The sequence below is a fragment of the Alligator sinensis genome, unplaced genomic scaffold (assembly GCF_000455745.1).
Source record: "Alligator sinensis unplaced genomic scaffold, ASM45574v1 scaffold1140_1, whole genome shotgun sequence".
NCBI lineage: Eukaryota > Metazoa > Chordata > Crocodylia > Alligatoridae > Alligator > Alligator sinensis.
Genome location: NW_005842441.1, coordinates 15,938 through 36,079, shown reverse-complemented (window position 1 = coordinate 36,079; position 20,142 = coordinate 15,938). Strand labels below are relative to the sequence as shown.

At 41.6% G+C, this 20,142-nt stretch overlaps 1 long non-coding RNA gene across 1 annotated transcript in view; it reads left to right on the top strand.

Moving 5' to 3' along the window:
- LOC112551366 overlaps positions 1–20,142 on the top strand; it is a 75,173-nt gene that overhangs the window by 39,209 nt on the left and 15,822 nt on the right. The window contains exon 2 of the long non-coding RNA XR_003095658.1: positions 4,966–5,159. This is a non-coding gene — a long non-coding RNA (uncharacterized LOC112551366). The remainder of the gene's footprint in view (positions 1–4,965; positions 5,160–20,142) is intronic.

The following is a 20,142-nucleotide window of genomic DNA, read 5'->3' as shown; positions in this document are numbered from 1 at the left end:
CGGGCCCTCTCCAGCCTCTGCAAAAGAAGGTTGAGAGGCGACCTTGTGGCTGCCTATAAATTCATCACGGGGGCACACAAGGGAATTGGTGAGGCTTTACTCACCAAGGCGCCACTGGGGGTTACAAGAAATAATGGCCATAAGCTAACAAAGAGCAGATTTAGACTGGACATTAGGAGGAACTTCTTCGCAGTTGGAGTGGCCAAAATCTGGAATGGGCTCCAAAGGGAGGTGGTACTCTCCCCTACCCTGGGGGTCTTCAAGAGGAGGTTAGATGGGTATCTGGCTGGGCCCTCTTTTCTGCCTATGCAGGGGGTCGGACTCGATGACCTATTGAGGTCCCTTCCGACCCTAACATCTATGAATCTATGAATTATTGGCATGTGTGTGGTTTTTGTTTTTGGGGGGGGGGGTTTGTTTTTTGTTTTTACCTCAGACTTCTGGCCAGTGTAGTTGCACAGTGCATGTGAGTCTTGGAGTACTTGACGGGTTACATCAAGGAAATTAAAGGGCAGGGCGCATCCCCATTATTTCTGTTTCTTTCAACTGCTTCTGCCTTGAAAAAGAGCTGCATCTTTCCTGAATTCAGGCCACTAGGAAACCTCTTGTTCTGCTCTTGCAGTTTTTAAAATTTTTGTGGTATCTTTATCTTTTGTAAATCTTAAGTAATCAAGAATTAACAAAATTAATATTCCTCTGAACTCAATAAATAGGATCAGGTGTGCATCAGTGTTTGCTGTAACTGAGAATAGTACATATATTTCTGGTAACGCATTCTAGGCTGCTTAGTACAGATAATGATAAATAAGACTTCTATATTAAACAAAGTGTAACAAGATATTCCTCCTGCGAAACAGTTGGACATCAAATCCTGTTCTCTCAAATGTAGGTATGCTGCCTGTATAACAGAGTAGTGGGTAAGGTGAGCAGAAACATTTATTTGAATAATGACTTGGAGACAATGTATTACATCTTTCAGTGTATGTTTTCAGACTGGCATTACCTCTCTCAGATGTGATGTGAAAAGTGAAGTATGTATCCTGAAGGTTACGTGAAAAAACTACTTACCTTAGTCACTAACGCTTCCTGGAAGTGTTGTCTAGCAATGGTTCTCAACTGCAGTACCTTCCATTAGTGCCACAGAACCTGGCCCCTCTATCAGGGGCAAACTCCTCATACCAGCCTCCTGCAGACAAGTGGCACCCGTGACTGCTCCTTGTCTTTGCCCCCCTGGCCACTCCTACACTCCTGGCAGTGTGCTTTACTGGATGGGTGGCAGCCCAGCTTGTCCCCTTGCTCTCAGGGTCAGTAGGAGGGATGTGGCTCCAGTTGCTGGTGTGCAAGTCCCTGAAGGAGCAGCTGCCCCAGCAGGAGCTGTATTTGCCCTCTTGAGTGCAAACCAGCAGTAGGGAGGAGGCAAACTTTAGAAAAAGCAGGGCACAGTGAGGTGAGGTTCTGCCCCTGTTGCCTTCGTCTGGCTAGATCAGTGGTTCCCTACTTATTTTTAGCCTGAAGGCACCCTTTCGTAGTTTTTTTGGTTTTAGATTTTAGCTCAGCGATTCTCAACTTGGAAGTTTCTAAAGTTTCAAAAGATATGGAGGGATGCGTTAAGGCTAAAAACATTGGAAACCACTTTGCCATACACCCCTCCTACTTGAAGTTCTGTGACTTGGTATTCTGTAGTTGAAAGTAAACTGAGCTACCTTTTTACTGTGCTATTTAGTTCCTTCGTGCAAAGCACAGGTGCACCATGCCACACTGTTTCTGTTAACTAAAAGTCTCTAAGCTGGGTGGAATATGGGATGTGCATATGAATGATGTAACTATACTTAAAGCAAAGTAATACCTTGTGATGCATAGATAAAACCTCCCTGGAAAAATGTGACATTTCTAAGGGAAATCTAGCTCAGTTGTTATGTACATTTGTGTACACAGCATTAACCAAATCATATTGTTAGGTTTCTGCACTGCATCTGTATAAATTTAAGAATAGGGGAAGTGGTATGGTCATGTGTGTGTGACATGTCCACTGAAGAACCTTGCCTGGTACTTTCTACCTAGCGTGGCCCTTGATCCTGGCTTATACTAGACTAGATCATCCTGTTTTAAAATCCTTTGTTCCCTGTCTGTTTCTGAATAAGAATTGGACTGCAAAAAGTCTTATTTTTCAGTTAATTGGTGGAAATACATGTCAGTCACTTGTCTTCACGATTCTGTTGGCTCTGCCTAGAGGTGGTCTAGTGTACAGCCAGGAGGAGCAGGGTTCTGAGCCAGCCAGGGAGGGAGGGAGGTGGCCTCTTATTGGTGGCACTGTCCCTCATTGCTGATTGGCCAAAGGGGGTGGTGGCCCCGCCCTTCACCAATGGGGTGTCCTGTTTTCTGGGTATGCATTGGTGGCTACCCTATTTTTATCTCCACTTCTGTTCGAACAAGTGTGTGTGTGCACACGTGCGCACATCACTAGGTGAATTCTTCCAAGGATTGATTACCCAAATTCCTTTTTCAAGAACTGCTATATTTCTGACTAAATTTTCCTGTTTCATTATCCAAGTCTTAAATCGTATACCTTTTCTACTTTCTTAAAATATCCACATAACATTCTCATATTTATTTTCGAGGCTTGCATTTGTGCTTTTACCAACAGCGTTGTGTTGTGGGGAGCTTTTGGTATTCTGCCATGACCAACTGAAGTCTTATTTTAAAACGAACAGTAGTAACAAAAAACCACCTACTGTTCTTCTAGGGCACAGTCTCCCATTAAATATTCCTTTCATTCTTTGATCCTAGATGCATGACCTTGTTTTTGCTATGTTAAAATCCATGTTACTTACAAGAGCCTATCATACTTAATCAGTTGCGGACTGTCTGTGTAAGCAAAGCTCCAGGTAGGTTCTGCCTGCTGTACTGTCTAGTCCATTGTTTACTTCTCTTCCAGTTTGTTCACATACTCTACCATAAATGTATCTTTATATCCTCTTCCACTGTTTTGACAGGAATTGAATAGTATTTGTTGAGCTCTTTAGAATTCTACTATTTGTGTCTCTCTTGGGTATTTCACTGTTCTTGGCTTTTGTGATCTCTGAAACCTAAGGCAGTTTTCTTAGTGACTAAACTAAAGTATTGCACTGAGACTAGGAAGGCCGAGATTCTGTTCCTACCTTTTGTCGTGGCCTGGTGAGTGATCTTGATTTGATTACTTCACCTCTGTGCCGGTTTTCCCCATATATAAAACTGGAGATGATACCACATTTGTAAAGTGCTTTAAATATACTGGAACAAAATGTAAGTGGAAGAGTTAAGTAATATAGGCCACGCTAAATACTTAATGTCAGATATATGAATGACATCATTTTGGAGATGTCTTCATTATGTCAGTGCAGTTAACAACCAAACTTGTCATGTAATCAAAAACGATGTCATACATCTTTGGCCAGTCCTTTCTTCCTTAGGACCATGTTTACTGCTGTTATGTTACGATCTCTAATTTTTGATGGATATGCATTCCGTATTATCTTTTCTCTGACTTTTATTTCCAGGATTGATGGCAGGCTAACTGATGCATGGATCCTTATTTCTTTTTATCTCTTTGAATATTACCAAAATTATATATTTTTTTCTCATCTTCTGAAATGTCTCCATTTTTGCAAGACTTATTGAAAATTAACAATTGTGTGAGGTATTTTGGTCAATTTTTAAACTTAGTTCTAGTTAAGAGTCCTAAAAGACTGAAAAAGAATAACATTTGTTTTTCATTGGTAGCATATCGAGATATAACCATGCTTCTCAAATATGGAATCAAGCTGCTCACTGAATCCCCCCCCCGTGATAGAAAAATTTAGCATGGTTGCAAGTATCATATGTCTACTTTCGATTATTATCTTTGGAGTATTTAGATTGTTGGATTCTTTAGCTTGTTCTTTAGGTTATTTGCTACTTACTTGGTTGGATACTTTGAAATATTTATCTTGACATTAACCTTCAATGGATAACGCCATTTTCACCAACACCTTTTAGCTTTCTTTAGCAAGTGTCTGTAACTTCGATATGCTGATTTTCTGCATGTTTATTATTGGCTTCTCCCTTTAGAATTTTTTTATACATTATTTTTTTCCCAGGTAAAAAAAAAACCAAACAAACCTGCCAAAACATCAGATTAATAATAAAATAGAGTAATTGTTTTTATAAATTAATATGTTCACACTATATTGAAAATATTAAATGTTTAGATAAGTTTAACATTGTAGTAAAAATGGAAAGATTCATGATTTGCAGCTCCAAGTTTCTTCTGTCTGATGCTAAATCAGTACATTGTGGATTTTGTTTAGTTCACTTGCAACAAGAAATTGAAAATGTTTATCATTAGGTTGAAAAGAGTAATGTGGACAGAGAGGGTAGAGCAGGTGGGGAGTGCAAACAAGATCTTGTGGGGAGGTAACCTTTTATTGTTTGCTGGCTTTTCTTTCTTTCTTTTTTTTGGTACTTTTTTAATTGAATTGTGAAAGCTTTCAAAAACAGCTGAACATATTTAGATATGTTATTCAGAACTTACGCTTGTGTCAACTTAAATCAAGTATGGAAAAGTTTAGCTTTCCAGAAGAGTGGTCTTTAGGACTGAATAAGTGAAAAATAAGGCTATGATAGAAAATGATTTGGAGCCTGTAACTAGAGCAGTAAACTGGGGTGACTGTTCATGATTGGATAGAGAAGTATAGACAATGTTGTACAACTCAGATATTTGCTTTCTCAGTGCCTCTCTGCAAATCAGTTTGGGCTGAAAAATTTTGGTAGCATTTGTCACATCCCTTTGAGTCTGGTTGTAGCATTTTAAATAGACTCAGTTTACACTGTGGTCAGAGGGAGGCAATGAAGGTTGCTGCTCAGAACTTTGGATTGCCACATCTTAAAGTACTCTCAATTTTAAAGCTGAAACTCGGAGCTTAACTTGATTTTTGTTTTTTCCTTTAGGGCAGCCTAAAAGGCTTGTGGATGGAAATCTCTTCTTTCACATCTTCTGCACTGATGTCAGAGCAGCCTAGTCCAGTCTGCCATTTTATGGTTCCTGCCACCAGCTCTCTACAACAGTGCAACATTCCAGTTTTTAATACCTACCACTGCCTGTGTTAGTGGACCATCCAAATGGCTGTAAACCTGCAGAAAAGGTCAGTAATAAAGAAGGAAAGTATTCTAAACATGACACTGCTTTTATGATGCCTTGGTGAGGCCTGTCTTTAGCTAGTGCATGTCAGAGCAAAGGTAGGACTTGTAGCCCATGTATGTCTCCTTTTTCCCCGAATGCCCTTTCTTTTAGGCTCACTGGCCTAGGTCAGGTATCAGTGGGCACCTATACATGTGGCAGACCTCTATTCCATTGCATGCTAATTAACATATGTAGCAGGAGACTCAATTAATTGCACGTCACAGCAGACTGTGCGCTCCAGCAGCCTCCCCATCACGTGTATTGAGCATCCCCGTGTTTCAAAATGGTGGTGGGGGCACTTTAAACCTTGTCAAATGAGCTTTAGTTAAAGTGCCCCCGCCATCATTTTGAAACATGGGCTGCTGAATACACTGGAGGGCTGGGACCTGTGACAATGCTTAGAGCCCCTCTAATTAGGGTGCGCCCCCCCCCCCCCCCCTTCCCATCCTGGAACACATGTATAGGTGCCCAGTGGCTCTAGAGGAGAGATATTTCTCAGACCTTTTTTTAAAGTAAGTATGGAAATGTTTTCTTCCATTTAATTTCATAATTAGTACCCTGCTGACTTGTTGAAAGCACCATGCCCTGTTTTGTAAGAAATGTAGAACATCACATTTCTATAAAAGACTAAAAACTCTTGAAAAGAGAAATATAGATCAGAAAAAGTTTTAAACACAAGTCAGTTCTTCAGGGCAAAGGTGGTGAGATCTGAAAACTTATAAACAAAAGAGGAAGTAACTAATTTTTCTTTTCCTTCAGTGCACCAGTTTTCCTTTAGTGCATCCGATGTCTTGCATTTGATATCTTTATAATGGACTCATGTTTTCATTAATTTTACTGTTGCAGTAAGCCTATTAACACCTTCCAAGAGATCGGGTTTCAAAAAATTATTTGAAGAGACTCTGTGGGACTAACTAGGTTCAACAGGACAAAGGAGAAATATGTTCTTCTCTTCCAAGAGAAGACTTGATATCCCTGTCAGTTTCAAATTTGGTCCGGTAGTTGGAGCAGGTAGTCTACATCTCATCTTGAAAAGAACAGCTTGAATAGATGCCTTTTGGGGGTGGGGGGTGGAAATCTTTTCTGAAATGTCTTTAGTTAAAATTAGGGTTAAAGTTTTACGTTGTCTGTTTGCTTACCTTCTGAATTTGACAGGATATTGTGCGTATTCTGTTTGCCTGACAGGTTCAGGGTCACTTACTTTTCTTACACAATGAACAGTTTGCTCCTTAGTCCTATCCAGTTTCTTTCTTAAAAAGACCTTTATAAATATCAGCAGGGAATAGTGGCAGTGGAAATCTTTATAATTTAAAGGCAGTTTAAATAAAAAAGCAGAATCTGCTATTTAAACTTTGTTTTATTGAAAAGGTGATTGTTTTTAAATTATCAAGTTTACCAAATATGTACCCCATTAAAATGCTGCAACAGTTACTGATTAATAGTAAGTCACCAGATAGTAGCGTTTTACATTAGTAAAACTGTTTGCAATGTCATCTTTTTATTTCACATTTTCTGAAGTATCTGTTATTATGTGGAAGCTTTCCTTAGTTGACTTTGCTCAAATACAAATTTTGAAATGATACAATGGATTCTGCTTCATAGACTCTCTGGTTAATAGAATCAGCCACTTATTTGAATCGATATGAGAACACCAAAACCATTTGTATATTATTACATGTAAAAATCGCTCATGTTAGAATCTCAATTTTCAGTTTTTTGGGATCATTTTACCAGAGAAGCCAGGGGATTTTGAAGGTTTGTGAGGAATCCTCTGGAGGCTGGTAGATTTCCAGCTTGCAGGGGGCTGTAAGGGAGGGGGAGAAGGGCAGTCAGGCAGTGAGCATCATGTGCATGCACATGGCCCCAGGCAGCCTGAAGAGCAACTCCTGCAGGTTAGTGGTGGGGTGGGGTGGGGGGGAGTTGGGCAGGCCTAGGGCACCAGCAGGGAGTGGGGTGTGTGGGACCGCAGGCACCTCGTTTGGGTGGGTGGGGGCCAGGCTCCCTGGCAATGCGCCTCCTGCATGTGTGGTAGCTTTGAGGGGCACAACCCTGCACCGTTACTCTTACTATCCATAGCTACCCCCACCCCATGCACAGATCTGCGGGGTGCAGTTTCCCCCCTGCCCCTCCAGGAGTGTGTGTCACACCAGGGAGGTGGCCCCATCCCCTGGGCCTATGCCTGCAGCAGCAGGTGGGGAGCTGGGCTAGAGATTACAGTCGTTTTCAGGAGGGTCTTGTCAATATCTTAATGAAAATGTAACCTAAATCTTCTGGTTGCATTAAGTAGACTTCAAAAAATGCAAATACTTAGAAACGCTATTCTCTTGTTTTTAAAGTGACAATACATAGGAAGTCAAACGTGGCCACTGTATCATGGATACAGTAAAATTCAGGAATTGCTTGTTTTTATTGTGTATTTTGGCAATATCTGAATTTTCATCAGTGAAATTCTTTCACTGTTTGAAAACGGTTTGCTTTTGAATATGTAACAAATTTGGTGGGAAATAACAGTAGGTTTTGTAGCTGAAGGAAAGAAAATCTGGAAGATAGTGTGAGGGCTTGAATGTATTTAGCTCTTTATTAAGAGAAAAAAACCCCACACAACAAAACACTATGTGCTTTTTTTATTATATTGAATACAAGATGTTGATATTTTCTGTACATCCCAAAGTTTTGTCCAGTGAAGTTCTAAATTACTTGCAATTAGGATTCTAACATTTCCTCTGGGAAATTATTCTACAGTCGGATGTCTCCCTGTTAATACATTTTATCCCGTTTTTGCTTTGAAATTACTGTTTCTCAATTTCATGCTGTTGTTCAGTGTACCTCTCCCTTGAGCCAACATATATACTACCTTCCTTAGAGAGTCTACACATTACAAATAGCTGTCTTCCTTAGTTATTTTGTTGAGTTAAGTATTTACAACTTTTATTCTTTACCTTTACTCACTTTTGTTATTTTACTGTTCCTTTTAACTTGGTATCTGCCTGTTTGATTTGCTGAAAGTGTGTGATATTTCAAGTAGAATCAAGCCAGTGTCACAAAGGATAAAGGCCATGCCTGGGCTAGCAAAATTTGAGTTATTTCTTGTTGACATATGTTGTGACCTTTCTTTGAGTCACTCTTGTATCTTGGATCCCTTTTTGGCATTGTTTACTTCCTTATACGCTCATCTCATTCCATATGTGTAAAAGTATCATTCCCAAATGTTGTTAGCTAGACTTTTTCATATATTGAATTTCACTTTACTCATATTCTAGTTTGTGTTGCGGTGGTGCATCCCCTTTCCCACTTGCCCCCTTTTTTCCTCATTTTGCGTATTTTCAGGTCTTTTCCCAAACTTCTATATATTCTAGGGGTTTCAGGATGAGAAGTTCTTTTTTTCCATATTCTCAGTTCTCTCTTGTCCCCTCCCTTAGATTCTTGCTCCCCTTTCTGCTATTTATTTATTTTTGTACCATTACTTTTCCAATAGTCCTCTGTACAGTAGCTTCCTCCCACTTTAATTTTTCTTATTGTTGTGACTTGTGCTTCTTTCTAAGAATTAATATGCTTTTAAGAATAATATATTATCTTATCCACACTCCCTCAGAGTGCTTAAAAGTTGATGATTGAGAATCATTCTCCTGCTCTTACTGTAGTTTCCTATTATCCTTTAGAAGTTGTATCAAAAGAAAACATTACAGAAGATTTAGAATTGTAGTAATTTTAAAGATGTGGCTTGCTGTGCTCAGCAGGTCCTACTAACAGATACTAGGGAGGTTTTAGGAGCTTTTGGTAAGCCACTTCTTCAGTGCTTTACTTGCTCTTTCAGACTGTTTTTAGGATTTTTTGACAGTTTTTAAAAACTAAACCTCACAGGCTCAGTGATGTTAAACCTTCTGATTATGTTCTCTGTGGGTAGTCGACTATTTCTACTTAAAACTCTTTAATGGTGATGGCTAGTAATTTTCCTGCCTGCTAAGTTGCATCTTGTTAATACCAGGACAGAGGACACTCACTTTTTTCTTTTTTTTTTCTTCTCCAGGGCTTTAAGGGTCAAGGCCATTCTGCTTATCTCCTTCATATTCATTTTGGAAGTTTCGAGCCTTTTATTTGACATGCTTAGTTACTGAAGAGGATGTCAAAATATGTAGAAAACTCTGTTGGCTGCCTAAGTTATGTTGACAGTTTTTCAGGAACTTAAGCAGGCTAGAATAGTATCACCCTTGGATACTAAATATGTGGAATAAGATTTAGTTCTTTGTGACCAACTCAATTCATCAGATACTTCAGCTTTTTCTTCCTGTGACATCAAGAAGACTATTAGTACATAGACAGGTATGAGTGGCTAGATTCAACAGCAGGAAAAGATGATTGACCAAAAGACAACCCACAGGGATGCACTGGAGTGTAAAAGGTCCTCTGGTTCTTCCTCCCTGTTCTGAGGCAGTATTAATTGTACCTACTACATTTTTACTGACATTTGTGTCTCATTCTTAAAAGCCTCCAGTGATAGATTCCACAACATCCTTGGTCTATTCCAGTGCTTAAATATCCTTACAGTTTGAAAGCTTTTTCCTAACTTCTCATCTTCCCTTTGAAGTTTAAGCCCATTACCTGTCCCCTTGTCAATAGAGAGAGATTATTATTCTTTATTTTGCTGTAACCTTCTGTGGATTTGAAGACTTGTCACCATGTCTCCTCTTAGTCTTCTCTAGACTAAAACTATGAGGAAAGATATTAGGGAAAAAAGGATGTTTTGTTTTCTACATCTCTGATAATTTTTGCTTCTCTTCTTTGGAATATGTCAGAGATGATCTTTAACAGTCAGAGATGATCCAGTGGGAAAGGGAGTACAAGAAGAGTGGTCATTCCTCAAGGATGCAATCCTTGGAGCACAAAGGAAGTCCATTCCTTTTCATAAGAAAGGCAGCAAAAGGGCTGGGAGACCCACTTGGCTTAATAAGGAAAGTCATGGGCCTCCTGATATTGAAAAGAGAAGCTTATGGAAGGGATAGAAGTCAGGAATTACCACCAGGAGGAGTACAGTCTAATAGCCCGTGCCTGTAGGGAGTGAATTAGAAAAGCAGAGGCAGAAACCAAATTCAGATCGTCAACCAGAATCACTAAAAAGTCCTCCTTTAGATATGTAGGAAGTCAGAGAAAAAATAAGGGAAGCATAGGGCCCCAATGAACAAAATGGGATGGCTGATAACTGATACTCAGGAGAAAACCAAACTCCTAAAAGAATACTTTGCCTCTGTATATCTTCAGGAAAGGGAAAAAGGAGGACTCATGGAATTACAGGTCAGTCAATTTGACTTCAATCCCTGGTAAAATCCTGAGAACCTTATCAAAGAATCCATTACTGATAGGCTGACAGAAAGCAGTATTCTAAAGGACAGCTGACATGGCTTAACTGTGGGCAGGTCATGCTTGACCAACCTCATTTCCTTCTCCAGTCAGGTTAACTTGCCACCTGGATAAGGGAAATGAGCTTGTTGTCATATACTTTGACTTCAAAAAGGCTTTGGACTTGGTCCCCCAAGATGGCCTCACGGTAAAATTGGGAATGTGGCCTTGACTAATTAATTTATGGTCCAGTGGCTAGGTAACTGGCTCCAAGGTAGGACCCAGAGGGTATTAACAGATGGAACTAAGTCAACATGGCGGAAGATGACCAGCGGCGTCCCTTAGGGTTTAGTACCTGGACCAGTGCTTTTCATCGTGTTCATCAGTGCATTTGGGTGTTAAAAGTATACTGGCAAAGTTCTCAGATGACACCAAGTTATGGGGGAGTGCGGTCACATTTGAAGACAGACCTGGGATACAGGCTGACCTGGACAGGCTTGTGAGGTGGGCAGATCATAACCTGATGATATTTAGCATGGAGAAATGTAAAGTGCCCTATCTGGGTAGGAATAAATCCACAATACACTTACAGGCTTGGCAGTGCTACGCTTGCCAGCAGCACAACTGAAAGAGACCTGGGGATCCTGATAGACCACAGAATGAACATAAACCACCAATGCGATGCTGTAGCTGGTAGAGTGAATCGAACACTGGCATGCATCTGCTGAGGGATGACGAGCAAGGCTAAAGATGCCATCCTCCTGCTCAACTCGGTTTTGGTGAGACCTCAGCTGGAGTACTGCATCCAGTTCTGGGCACCGCACTTTAGGAAGGATGTGGAGAAGCTTGAGAGAGGCCAAAGGAGGGTCATGCTCATGATTAGAGGTCTGGACGTTAAGCAAGGAGTACCTGTATATATGAGGTGTACACCAGGGCCTGGGGGAGCATCTGTCCACCAAGGCCCCCCAGGGGAGGACAAGAAACAATGGATACAAACTGATTGAAGATTGTTTTGTATTGGACATAAGGAAAAAGGTATTTACAACTCAAGTGCCTAGGGTCTAGAACAGAGTCCCCCCAGAGGTGATATAGTCACCTACCCTGGAGATCTTTAAAAAATGTTGTGACATGCACCTTACTGGGGTCATCTGACCCCAGCAGTCTTTCCTGCCCTGTGCAGGGGGGCTGGACCCAATGATCTCATGAGGTCCCTTCCAGCCGTATGAATCTATGAAACTTCCTTGAAATGTGGTATCCCAAACTGGAGCATGTTGTGGAATGACCCTGTGTGCCAGCCCAGCCCTTTGTGCTGGATTTGGGCATAACATGATATCATCCAGCCCACAGGGTTCCTCACGGGTCCAGAATTTTGGTGGTAGAGCAGTGGCACATGAAATTCATACATTGTTAGGGGCTGGAAGGGACCTCGTAGATCATCAGGTCTGGTCTGGTCTCCCTCCACTAGCCAGGACAAGACAACTGGGGTCAAGTGACCCCAGCGAGGTGACTGTCCAGTCTCCTTTTGAAGATTTCCAGAGTAGGTGACTGCAGCACCACTGGAGGGAGTTTATTCTACAGTCTGGACATGCCGACTGTGAAGGAGTTTTTCCGGGAATTGAGCCTGAAGCAGCCCTCTAGGAGTTTGTATCCATTGCTCCTGATCTTTCCCAGGGGTGCCCTGGTGAACAGATGTTCACAGAGTTCTTGATGTACTCCCCTGACATAGCGGTAAGCCTCTACAAAGTCCCCTCTCAGTCTTCTCTTCTGTATGCTGAAGAGGCCCAAGTCCCTCAGCCTCTCCTCGTGTGGCTTGCATTGAAAGTCCCTGATCATATGGGTGGCTCTTCTCTGGACCCTCTCAAGTTTTTCCATGTCCTTGTTTTAGTGTGGCGCCCAGACCTGGACGCAGTACTCTAGCTGTGGTCTCACCAGTGCGGTACACAGTGGGAGTATCACTTGCTTAGTTTTGCATGAGATGCAACAGTTAATGCATACCAGTATGTTGTTTGCCCTGCTGGCCACAGCATCGCACTGCTGGCTCATGGTCATGTGATGATCGATCACTATCCCTAGGTCCCTTTCGGCCATAGTGCAAGTCAAATTGTTGTCACTGAGCCTGTAGATATGTTGGGGATTGTTTGCCCCCAGATGGAGCACCTTACACTACACTTTTGAGTGTTGAACTTCATCTGGTTCTGGTCCGCCCAACTCTTCAGCCTATCCAGGTCCTGCTGGATCTGCACCCTATCTTGTGGCATGACCATGTTCCCCCATAACTTGGTATCATCCACAAACTTGGCTAACGAGCTTTTCATCCCCACATCCAAATCACTGATAAAGATGTTGAAAAGCACGGACCCCTGAGGGACACCCTCCCCCAGCCCTCCCTCCCCCGCCCCTAGTAGTTACCAGCTGGAGTCAGCTGCAGCTCCCTGCTGCAGCCACCGGGGACTGCCTGAATCATCAAAGCTCTCTGAATCTTTTCTGAAGATTTGGAGAGCTTTGAATCAATTTGGACCTTTTAAATTGGTCCCCTGTTTAGATTCGGCCACCGAATCAGGCCGAATCTCCTCTGAATTGAATCGCCACCCACAGCTTCGCACAGCCCTATTCTCTGGGTCCTACCGTGCAGCCAGTTTTCCACCCACTGCACTGTTGCGTGGTTAAGTCCACAATCTTCCAACTTTTCCACAACGATATCATGGGATAGTAGATCAAAAGCCGTTTGGAAGTCTAGGTATATAATGTCGACTTTTTCTCCCATGTCCAGGTGGCGAGAGACCTGTTCATAGAAGGAGATGAGATCGGTAAGATGAGACCTACCCACAACAAAACCATGTTGGCTGTCGTTTAGAATCTTACCCTCAATGAGTGTATCGCATATAGATTCTTTGATTAGTTTTCCCCTGGGATGGAGGTTAGGCTGATTGGCCTGTAGTTGCCCGGGTCCTCCCTCTTCCCCTTCTTGAAGATGGGCACAGTGTTAGCCCTCTTCCAATCCTCAGGGATCTCCCTTGTATGCCATGATTTCTGAAGGAGGTTTGCCTGGAGTTCCACAATGACCTCAGCTAGCTCCATCAGTACTCTCGGATGAAGTCCATCTGGTCCTGCTGACTTACAGATATCTGGCTTTTCTAGTTGGTTTCACACCAGCTCAGCATCGACAGTGGGAAGGCAATCATTTCCACCATGCCCCCTGTGATCCTTATCTCACTTGTCTTTCCCCTTGGTCCAGTGATATACCAAAGCAAAGTGGGCATTCAGGAGTTCAGTTTTCTTTCCGAGTGTCCATTATCAGCTGTCCCAAGGTGTTAAGCAGGAGCCCCACATTTCCATTTGTTTTTCTTCTGCTCCCTATATACCTAAAGAAGGACTTCTTATTGTCCTTGACACCCTTGGATAACTTAAACTCAGTCGCTGCCTCAACTTTCCTAATTATCGCCACCTTAACTTTCCTAATCATTTTCCTACAAGTGTGGACTACTGTTGTATAGTCCTCCTTGAGGACTGTCCCTCCACTGTTCCACTGTGTGAGCAGACCCTTAGCCTGCAGACCAGAAATTCAGTACCAGTGGTCTATATCTTCAAAAAAAATATTGGCTATAGGTAGACACTTGCAGAGGCAACCTTGATGCATCTTGTCAGTTTGAATAAGCCACTGGTATCTTAATGTGGTTTTCCAGCTAATTTTATGCTTACTTTAGCATAGTATTCTGTAGGCCATAATTCTCTAGTTCAGTGGTTCTCACCCCTTTTTTGTACCAGGACCCATTTGTACACATTTATGGCTAGTCCCAACCCAGTGCCCCTCACTCCTGACCTGCTGGCCCCAGCCCCCCAGTGTGTGGGGTAGGAGGGCCCCAACCAGCCCCTTACAAGCTGGAACTTTGCCAGCCTGCAGTGGAAAAGCCACGGTTTCCCACGCTTTTTCCTTTAAAGTTTGATCCATTTTTAAAGTTTGTCCACAACCCTTTCATACACTTTTGCAACCCACTTTTGGATCACATCCCATGGGTTAAAAAATGCTGCTCTATTTCATTCTACAAGGGTAGAACATTGTCAAAAGCCTTACTAAATTCATAGTATATCAGCTACTATAATTTTACACTTTGTCTTGTTTTTGTTTTTTATCTAGGCCTGGTACTCTGTCAAAAGGAAATTAGGCTAGTTTAATACAACTCATTCTTAACAAATCCATGTACTTTGTTGTTTTTTTGTTTGCATACAAATAGATTTGTTTTTATTACATAAACTTTGTAGGAATTGTAGTTAGATCTCCTATTGATAAGAGTTTTCAGATGTTCAGGGCAAATAATCTGTATGTACATATTACAGCATGCTGGACTTAATTGTTGCATGGAAGTTTGGTTAAAATCTGTATCTACCGAGCAAACATTGTCTCGGTATGAAGGTGTGGGGCTTCCTGAAATCTTGTTTACGCTCTTACAAGATTGCAAAAGGTATGCATGGGGTGGCAGTCCTCTTTCTTCACTGCCACCCAAGATATTGGGGGCAGCAGTGTTCAATCTCTGATACAGAATTTATGTAGAGCCCTTTAGCCAGTTCACCTAAATTTTAAAATGTTCTAGGATTGGGAATTATCAGTTAGGTCTGCTCAGAGTTCCTATCAGCACTGATAGAGGTGACTGTCCAAATCGTTACCAATGATACCACAGTGTTTTATTGCTCATGTGTGTATATCAGTCTATGCCAGGAAGTTTTGTATCTCTGGAACTGGTGCATTTATCACATCATTACCATGGTAGTATTTGACTTCATTGAGTAACCATACCGTGGGAGATTCTGTAGTGGGTTCATGTATTCTCAAACTTTTACTGGTGGGGGAGGGGGGGAATGTGTTTTTTATTTCTGTTTGTTTATTTTTTAAACTAGTACTATCCATATGGCTTGCAATAATCAGTCCCCTCTGCATAGATTTCATAGACATTAGGGCTGGAAGGGACCAAACAAGATTATCAAGTCCAGCCCCCTGCCCAAGGGGCAGGAAATCTGCTGGGGTCAAATCATCCTAGCAAGATAAGCATCTACATGAGTTTTAAAGGCATCCAGAGTAGGTGCTTGCACCACTTCTTTGTGGAGTCTATTCCAGACTCTGGGGACTTGGGCTGTAAAGATTTTTTTTTTTTTCTTATGTCTAGCCTTAAAATGGTCTTCCCAGAGTTTGTGACCATTAGACTTTGTTTTCCCTTGGGGTGCCCTGGGAAACGGACATTCCCCCAGTTCCTGATGAACACCCCTAATATACTTATAGGCTGCCACCAAGTCTCCCCTGACCCTTCGCTTTTCCAGGCTGAAGAGTCCCATGTCTCTCAGCCTTTCCTCATAGGACTCATTCTCTTGTCCTCTGATCATGCGTGTGGCTCTCCTCTGGACTCTCTCAAGCTTTTCCACATCCTTCCTAAAGTGCAGAGCCCAGAACTGGATGCAGTACTCCAGCTGTGGCCTCATCAAGGCCAAAAACAGTGGGAGGATGACTTCCTGGGTCTTGGTTGAGATGCATCCATAGATACAAGCTAGGGGTTTGTTTGCTTTGCTGGCTGCGGCATCACATTGATGGCTCATGTTCATCTTGTGGTTAGTCATGACCCCAAGCCCCTTTTGGTCATGGTGCTAGTAAGTGTAGCACTGCCAAGCCTAAAAGTAGGATGTGGATCTTTATGATGCCACGTGCTCTGCCTAGGTGAAAGCTTCAGTGGTACCAGTGGGGGCTCCAGCTGCTGGTGGGGGGATCTTTGGGGTGCGGCACGTTACTTCACCATTTTGTATGACAAGTAGAACAAAGTTCCAGACAGAGGCAGATACTGTAGAACAGGGGGGATTGCACTGTTTAGAACTGCATGTAATAGTCCTAAGAAAATTGTGATTCAGTAAAGAATTACTTTCCAGGTCAGTATTTTTAATTATTTAGAAAGCCAGCTTCAAAACCAGCATCTCCTTTACTCTCTTAATGTCTCCCAAGCAGGATATAAAGGAATGTTTGTTCACGCTCTGTTTCCGTTCTTCTAGGTTGCTTCTTGGCTCAAGATAGCAGAAAACTTCTAACTCCAAACTGTGGGTAGCTCTTTCAGTTAAATTAGGGCTGATATAAAAAAAAAAAAAAAAAAATATGTTGTGCGTTGGCAGCTTGTTGTATTGAGAGAGAGAGAAAAATATTTTCCTTGGACCCAGAACTACTTCATGGTGACTCAGATTTTAACCATTTCACTTGTGTATGGGATGTTTGGAATAACAATGATTCCTGAATGCCTTTTACGGCATAGGACAGTGATTCTCAACCCAGGTGAGAAATCCTTTTAAGGGTGCCATGGGCTGCTGCTCAGTTGTAGCAGTTGTGTGTGCAAATACCTACACTCGTGGAAGAGGTGATTTGCAAACAAATTACACGGTTCACAAAGTAAACCCAGATATTTCCTTGTGAATTGATAGTGTCAAAAACATTCTGACCTACTGTGTTCTTTCTGAGTTCTTGGTAAAAGAATTGCTCTATTTTCCTATAGTCAAAAAATTACTGAAGGCTAGAAGCTGGAATCTTCCAAGGAGTGCCTTGAATCTAACAAGGAGGGCCTTGAGTCCAATGAGGTTGAGAACCACTGGACTGGGAGAATCCCATGCCAGGAAACTTTTTATCACAAAGTCCTCTACCTTATGTGAGAGGCAAGGAATTCTTAGGGTGATATCTTTTACTGAACCCTCTTCCCTCTTGATAGGCCTTGATCTTCCACTAATCAGCTGCTTTTCTTTTGCTAATTGTTTGTCTACTACCCTGGGAGTTTTTCCTTCCCTACTCTTCCAACTTTTTTACTATGTTGTGCTGTTTTTTCTGCTTAGACCTTGTAAAGAATATCTTGCTGTGAAAGCTTGTCAAACTCCATCTATTGTGCATTTTATCCAATAAAAGATAGCACCTAAAGAAATCTTTGCCTCAAATTTCTTATGAAACTTTCTCTTAATTTTGCTGTTGTCTAATTTTTCAGAAACAGAAAATTTGGGAGAGCTATGAGTGTTTTTTGTTGCAGCTAATTTATTTTAGGACAATAACATTCATTTTATAGCTTATGGCTTTCAATTTGTGTAGAATGTGAGTTAAGTGTTTAGTTATGTCTTTGGAAGCATTTCATCTGAAAATGTTAACCTGAGATTTGTATCAGTATGTGAACCTGACCTTGTTACTTGCATACATGTTTTAAATTTTAGAATTAATCTAAAACCAGTTGCTTATGTTCCACATAGTATGGTAACTTTTTTTTCTTCATAGTACTCAATAACTATGTAAAAGTTAAGGATTAAAATTGTGTATTACTTTGTCCACTGAAAAAGAAATATGTTAAATCAGCAAAATAGACAATATTGGTATTCATTGGTATCAAATTCATAAATGTTCTTCTAATGTCCTTTCAGGTTGGTACCTGGTAAAAATTAGGCTTAAACTTCTGATTCACCTTGCCTCAATTTAAGCATTTTCATCTCTGCAGTCTCAGTATTGATTCCTCCCTTTGGGAAGTGTAATAATTTGTACCCCAAATTGGTAACGCTATTCATTTCAAGAGGCAAGTGGAAGAAATAGATAAGCAAATTCTGCCACATTGGACATTCAGACATGGATATAGGCGTCCAACTACCTCCCTACATTTGGGGTGAGGGGAACCAGCTGCTAACCCCCTTGCTCTGTCTTCTGGATATTAGTGAGATCAATGAGCTAATGACTTACGTTCTTGTCTTTTGGGCGTAAGAATTAACATCTTCAATTCCTTTTCAACATTTTAAATTTTCAGAAGTTCTTAGTCCATGCTTTAGGAAGGTAGTGTGAAATGAGAAATTAGCGGGGAGTTAGTGGATGAGACAGTTAGTTATTGAAACCTCAAAAACCAGGCTTTCTAGTCAAGAGAAGTTAAAGCTCTTCAAATTATTAGAAATGCAGGTCCTTCATAGCATTTTGGAGCTTCAGGTGACGTTTGATGCAGGTGTAAAAAACATATATTGTATTTTGAGGGTAAAAACTGGTAGATTTACACTGACTTAGAAGAATCGTCTCTCGAGGGATTCAATGAGAAGATTAATTCAACTCAGGACTGTGAACAGTAAAGAGAATAATTTTTAGTTCTAATCAAGTCTACAGATGCATGATGCTGTTTCTGCTCTATACTATTTTGGAGGCAGTTCAAGACCATCAGTCACTAGCAGGAAGGGATGGTTTCACCTCAGAGGAAAACCACTAAATTTTAATTTAACTTTCTCTGGCTAGAGGCAGCTACACCAGCTTCTCTCTGCTATGGGGCAAATTTACAGAAGGAAAAAAAGAAATGTCATTTGCTGAACCTCCAGCTGTCAGGGTTTGTCATTTGAGGAGAAGGAATCCTCTAACCCAGGGCTTTCTAGCTGGTAGCCTGTAGGTCACATGCCCCCTAGGAACTGCCACCTCCTCCCTTCCCCACACTGCTCTTCTGTTACTGCCAGACTCTCTCAGTTCCCTTTCCTTCTTCCAGCTTCCTCACTCTGTGCTTGCCCCTTAGGGTGGCTTTCATGACCAGCAGGCTACTGGGCACCCTGTGTTATGTAGAGGTGCTGGTGTAGCATGGTGGGGGGGCCCTATGCAGCATAGTAGGGGAGGGCCATAGGGATAAGGGCCATCTGCAACCTTGGAGATCTTGGAACAGCAGAGACTCCCTATGCATGAAAAAGGGTGCTTGTTCCTGAAGGCTTGCAAAGAACTTTTTCCTAACTACTGTACTTGGTTGGTCTAATAAAAGATATAACATCTACCCCATAGAAGCTTGTCTGCCAGGATTCTGGTAAGTGCTTTCTGGCCACAGCGTAGTAACAAAACCTCCACCTTGAGCCCTCTTTTTTGATTTAGTGTAAGAAGAATAATGAGAGAGTTTTATCACTGCCTTTTAGGGGCACTTGGTCTGAAATTTTGTCTGTCTGAGGAGGAAGAAGATCCAGGGAAGTATTTTTTTTTCAGAAGGAAAGTTTAGATTCCCTCTAATTTCGTTAAAGGGGTAGAAATGTTTGAGGAAGAAAGTCCTGCTCCACTCTCCTGCTCCTCCCCACCCCGGCCGTAACCCTTTAAACTTCTGAAGAATCTGATCTAGGCCACTTTTTTTAAGGAAAAAGAATAAAAGATGTTTTTTCTCTCTCAAATTGCACAACTCTCCAGGATTGGAAGTGTTCTCCTGCTTATCTTTATGGAGATCAATAGGGCAGATACTGCTTCTTGCTTAACCTCTGAGTGCAGCACAGCAAATCAGCACAGGAATCATGAAGGCAGCATACACATTGTCCCACAACAAGGGAATTTTACCATCTTGGGAGAGGAAGGAAAGCTCTCCAAATCAAATGTTCAAACCACTAAGGATATAGACTTCCAGTCGAGAGTATATTTAGTATTCTGTGTTGTAAATTGGGATTATGAGATCAGTAGGTATCTTAGACATGGTATCTAGGAATACGTTTTGGTACGATGGTGTGGGCATCACATGAGTGTTGCTACAGGGTTCCTGCCTTTTATAGGCTTCCCAATATCTGTATCCTCATCTCTTCCCTTTGTCCCCTCACTTACCTGCCACATCTTGATGTAAACACAGTAGGGA